The following is a 6,000-nucleotide window of genomic DNA, read 5'->3' as shown; positions in this document are numbered from 1 at the left end:
ACCTCAATCCCTGGGATAGCTCTTGATGATGTCGGAAAGAATCCAATTCCTGTTCTGTTCTTGTTGTTGGTAGGAATATTAATGTGCCCCCAACCACTGGTAGTGCCATCCTTTACAACTTGGATTGCATCTTTGTATGAAGAGATAGACGCTGCTTTCTCCTTTCCTTTGTCCAAGGAAAGTGCTTGGAATTTAGTTCCAACAACTTCTTTTGGTTCTATGTCGGAGAATGATGACAGGTTGCTGACGATCAGAGCTCGTTCTCCACATACGGTTACCAATTTGTCATTTCTTATGAACTTCAGTTTCTGATGAAGTGTTGAAGTAATTGCCCCAGCCTCATGAATCCATGGGCGACCTAGCAAACAACTGTATTGTGCTGGAATGTCCATAACCTGGAAAGTGATTTTGAACGTCTGAGGTCCAATAGTTATGGGAAGATCTACTTCTCCGAAAACTGACTTTCTTGATCCATCAAATGCTTTGACGATGACATGACTTTTTCTTAGAGGGTAATCTTCGAAAGATAATCTTGATAATGTTGATTTAGGCATGACATTGAGAGAGGATCCATTGTCTATTAGGACTCCTGTGAGTGTATCACCCATGCAGCCAACTGAGATGTGAAGTGGAAGATTGTGGTCCACTCCTTCTTCAGGAAGATCTTCGTCACAGAAACTTAGGTTAGTTCCGGCGGAAATGTTGGCAACGATGTTGTTGAATTGGCTTATTGTAACACTTGGTTCTACGAAAGCTTGTTCCAAAACTTTCTGTAGAGCTTCCCTATGAGCTTCAGAACTCAATAGCAGGGAAAGAACAGAAATCCTAGATGGAGTATGTAGTAATTGATCTACAATGTTGTATTCACTCCTCTGGATTAACTTCAAGATCTCATCATTTTCTTTCGCTTGAACAACATTGGTCGGATGATTGTCTTGCCTATGTGGTACTTCCTCCGAAGGTTTCTCCACATTTTCTGTTGTTCTGTTGAAGACTCGTCCACTTCTGGTGACTCGACTAACATCAGCAATGTTGACAACAGACGGTAATGGTATTTCCTTACCATTTTCAATGAATGTAGCGTTGTACTTGTATGGTATAGCCTTGCTGGACTCATACGGTACAGGACCTGGTAAGTAGATGACTAGTGGTGCAACTGCTGTCTTCCTGCTATCATACTTAACTTGCATAGGTTCATCTTGATTAATTTGAGGAGATACGGTAAAGACTTCATCATCTTCTCTGTTGGCAAGAACAGTAATGGTATTGTCATCCATCAGCTTTTGAATGTCGTTGCGAACACGCAAACATCCTCGTGAATTTCTTCGACAGATTCCGCATCTACTGTAAGCGTGGAAATCTGTTCCAAAGTAGGCAAGTCCGTTTAAAGTTTTGTGGAACCTGACTACCGATCCTTCAAGGTCTTCAACTTTGTAGATTTTGTATTCTCTTGGACATCCTTGAACCATGTTGATGTCATGTTCAGTTCTGACTCGGATATGTTGAATCCATCCCAAGTCCATTTGTTCTTGTAATGCAGCTTGAACTATGGCACATCCTTGATTATTCTTTGGACAAATTTCACATGTGAAGTAGTTGTGAGGTGGTACATGTCGTAGATTTGAATGACGTTGGGGTGTTGATCTATCAGATTTACTGAAGCTTCTTTATGCTGCGGCAAAGGATTTGCTTGGACGTTTGGATTAGTATCTTTGAAGGATAACATTCCGCTCTTTACTAATCGTTGGACGTCAATCTTGAAAATAAACAGTTCTCAATATTGTGACCTGGTGCCTCCTGATGATAGGGACAAGATTGGTCAGCCTTATACCATGGTGAGGAACTGTTTGTAGGATTTGGAGGACTCCTTGTCTGAATGAGTCCTTTTGCCAGTAATGTTGGAAACAATTCTGCATACGGCATTGGTACAGGGTCAAAGGCAGGATACCTTGGAGCCCGATTGTTGTAATTTGGAGGTCGAACCTGCTGCTGAGGTTGCTGCGACCTTTGTTGAATTTGTTGTTGCGAGACCTGAGGTTGATAAGCTGGCGCTGAGTTAACAACCGGAGTTATTGTTGCAACTTGAGGTTGAAATTTCTTCTTGATTTTGTGCAAGACATTGCTGACATCTTGATCCTTTTTCTTCTGGAAAGAACTTCCATACTTCCTTGGACCAACAGAAGATTCTGGTTCTTTGTTCAAGCGTCCTTCTCGAACTGCTTCTTCTAAACGCACACCCATGTTTACCATCTCGGTAAAGTCACTTGGTGCACTTGCAACCATTCGTCCGTAGTAAAATGGACTCAAAGTTTTGAGATAGATTTTTGTCATTTCTTTCTCTTCAAGTGGTGGACAGATTTGAGCAACAACTTCACGCCATCTTTGAGCGTATTCCTTGAAGCTTTCTCTATCCTTTTGAGTCATGGCCCGGAGTTGATCTCTGTCGGGAGCCATATCCAGATTGTACTTATACTGTTTGACGAAGGCCTCTCCGAGGTCTCGAAAAGTACGAATCTCTGAACTGTCCAAGTTCATGTACCATTTGAGTGCAGCACCAGTCAGGCTGTCTTGAAAATAATGAATGAGCAATTGTTGATTATCAGTCTGAGTTGACATTCTTCGAGCGTACATCACAAGATGACTTTGTGGGCATGAATTCCCTTTGTACTTCTCGAATTCTGGTACTTTGAATTTGTGAGGAATCTTAACATTCGGAACCAGACAGAGGTCTGCAGCATTCTTTCCAAATAGATCTTGTCCTCGGAGAGTCTTGAGTTCCTTCTGCATCTGCAGAAACTGTTCCTGGAACTCGTCCAATCTTTCATACACGCCAGCATCCTCACTTGGAGCGTGATGATATACTTGTCCGCCCTGCGGGGGAAAAGTATGCATAATGGGCTGTGGAGAAGCCATGACAGCAGATCTTGGAATCTCAGCATTCTGTTGTGTGAAACCCATTGCCGTTGCTCTTGGAACTTCAATTTCCAGAGGTTTGTAACCCTCCGGTGGACGCATATCCGTGGTGACTTTTGGAGCTTCAGAAACTGGAGGTATGTACCCTTCTGGAGTAAAGTTATACGGCATGCCCCAAGGTCGATCAGGCGGCATGGTATACTGAGGAATAGGAGTAGAAACAATCTCGGAAACCACAGTCCTTTGTGGTTCTTCTGGCGTTGGTCGATTCTGCGCAACTACCAGGGCTTCTACCATACTATTGAGTCTTTCAACAGTACCTTTGAGAGTATTAATCTCTTCTCTGAGTTCTTCATTCTCTTGCTCAAAGTCTTCCATTCTTTTCTTGCGACTTGAACGAGTGTTGTATGGATGAGACAGCTTGAAAGTCTTGGTTCACCTCCTTCTCCTCCTCTCTTTCTGGAGAAAAGAAAGTGACTATTAGATCCGCGACAATTCTCGTGTCAGTGCGTACGACTAAAGCGATGTATGATATGCAATTAAGTTATTATTTTTCAAGGAAACATTATAATTACGTTATGAAACATCAAACTTTTATTAATTAAGCGAAAACGCCGTTTTTACACACTTTGAAACATGAAATACAGAGAAACTGAGAGAAAGGACTCTAAAACTTTGACGAAGAGCCGACTTCACGTTCTAACATCTTCTTCTGTTTCTTGAGCTGAGCGTTGTCTGACGTGAGCTGATCGATGATCCAGGAAGCAGGAGGGATATGATGAGAAAGTGATGATTGTGTCACTTGTCGATCGAGCACTTCAAGTAACTCATCCTTCCTTCTTAGGATGTTATGAATCTCAACGTTTTCCCTGTTGACGATTCGATACTTGTTCCTCCAAGCATTCCTTTCTTGGCATACCTTGTTTAATGCCGCTTGTAATTTTTCAACATCGGTGGAGAAAAGGTAAATTGGTTCCCTTAGGGGAATAGGTTCTTGATGTTGATATGGCATCCTGAGCTTGAATGCTCTGACGCGTACCCATTGAAGGTAAGGATCCAGGGAGATGCGAAGATGTTTTCCTAACAATCTTCTCCCTTTGCTGTGAACAAGACGCCAGGCTTGGACAATTTCCTTCTTCAGCATGTTGCCATGATCGTCGATGTTCTTGAAGAACAGACCCTCCAATTGAATGTTACTTGGAATGTTTTTCATGGGATAGCCGTATTGACGACGGGCTAAAGCTGGATTGTAACTGATTCCTCCCTTAGTTCCAATAAGGGGTATGTTGGGAAAACTTCCGCAACTGAAGATGATCTTGGTTTCGTCGTTGTCAGGACTACACCACTCAATGTTCGTATGAGTGAGAGACATGATTTTCTGTGACCAGTAAAGGCCATCCCTCATATTCCAGAAAGTGCTAGACTTTGGTAGGTGTGAAACGAACCATTCGTATAACAACGGTACGCAACATGTGATTAATCCTCCTCGCTGCAGGTTTCTTGAATGCACAGAGTGATAAGCATCCGCAAGCAAGGTTGGAACTGGATTTCCAATTAGGAAGATCTTAATTGCGTTGATGTCGACAAAATCGTTAATGTTAGGGAACAAAAACAATCCGTAGATAAGCAAAGCCAAGATTTCCTCAAAAGCGCTCATGTCTTGGATGCTGACGAAGTACCGAGCTTGATCAAACAGGAATTTGGAGGGCAATCCTTGAATTCCTCCTCTACTCACCATATGAGTTCTGATGTCGACTACGTTCAAAGGAGTAGTTGCAGCAATGATAATGTCGTCAGGATTCTTTTCCAAACCGGAGTACGGATCTTGCGCGTACACGGGTATTCCAATCAGACGAGAGTACTCCTCCAACGTAGGCATGAGCTGATAATCTGGAAAGGTAAAGCAGTGATACGTTGGATCATAAAACTGTACCAAGGTGGGAAGGATCCCATCCACCATGTTGGTATTGAGCAAAGGCAGAAGTTTTCCATACTTCTCCTTGAAAGCCTGGGGGTTGACCACCAGTTTTCCGAGCTTTCCCAGTTCCTTGACCTGGGGAATCTTGAAGGTGTATTTCCTAGCTCTCTTTCTTCCGTAATCCATAATATAGATCCTTAAGTCCTTTCTCCGTTTCTCTCTTTCTATGAAGTTCAAAACGTTCGTTATTTAGTTTCCTTGAAAAACGACTCGAAAAAGACTCTTTTTGTTTTTAGTTGTTTATTAATGAATGATGCATGAATGCATGAATGCACACACAAGAGTTTTAAACAAACATGGCGTTGAAGGGTATAGTGGTCATGAAGTCCAAACGCAATCCCCGCCCCAATGGTAAACTAAGGTTAAGGATTTTTGTACCTGTAGAACGGGTTCTAGGGGTCTCAGAGTTTTTGCTCAACCTTAAAGATACGTTGATTGGTATCTATAAGAGAGTTTTCTCTGAGTGTAGTATCTGCGTGACAATTACTTCCGTAATCACCGCTCTACGTCCTAAAAAAAGGCTTTAAGTGGGGTTAATGTGTTTCTAGGTCCTCCTGGTACAAATCAGTCTCGGAATGCAGTGGCGCAGTTAATCACAACCAGCCAGGCAAATCCCAAGAGTAGACTTGGAAACCAAGATTAGAGGGCCTTCACCGGGAAGACATCCTCCATCCTATCTTATGTTGCACTCAAATCCGGGTATAGGATTTCTCACCACAAGGGGGAATCAAGCCCTTTCCCGATACAGAATAAACAAAATAAACAAATATATATGCAACAAACACATGAAATGACACAGAGGTTAGGCAGGACCTCTCTTGTTTGAGGGGGAATTTGGCATCCCTAATTCCTCATTGGGGCTGGACCAGCAACAGGTCAACCATTGGTTTGGATGAAAAACCAAGGTTTTTAACACTTATATCCCCAGCAGAGTCGCCATTTTTTCTGTGGTGTCGTTTTCTTTTACCTCCCCGTTTCGCTTGGGAGGACGGCACGCTAAACCCTTCACGCGAAATTTGGAAGGAGAATGCACCCGTGGTGGGATGAATTTTATTTCAGTTCTTCCTACGATATCACACGAACTTTCTTATTGGTCCTACGAGTAGGAA

Source organism: Vicia villosa, linkage group LG6 (assembly GCF_029867415.1).
Source record: "Vicia villosa cultivar HV-30 ecotype Madison, WI linkage group LG6, Vvil1.0, whole genome shotgun sequence".
NCBI lineage: Eukaryota > Viridiplantae > Streptophyta > Magnoliopsida > Fabales > Fabaceae > Vicia > Vicia villosa.
This window is presented reverse-complemented; position numbering follows the sequence as displayed.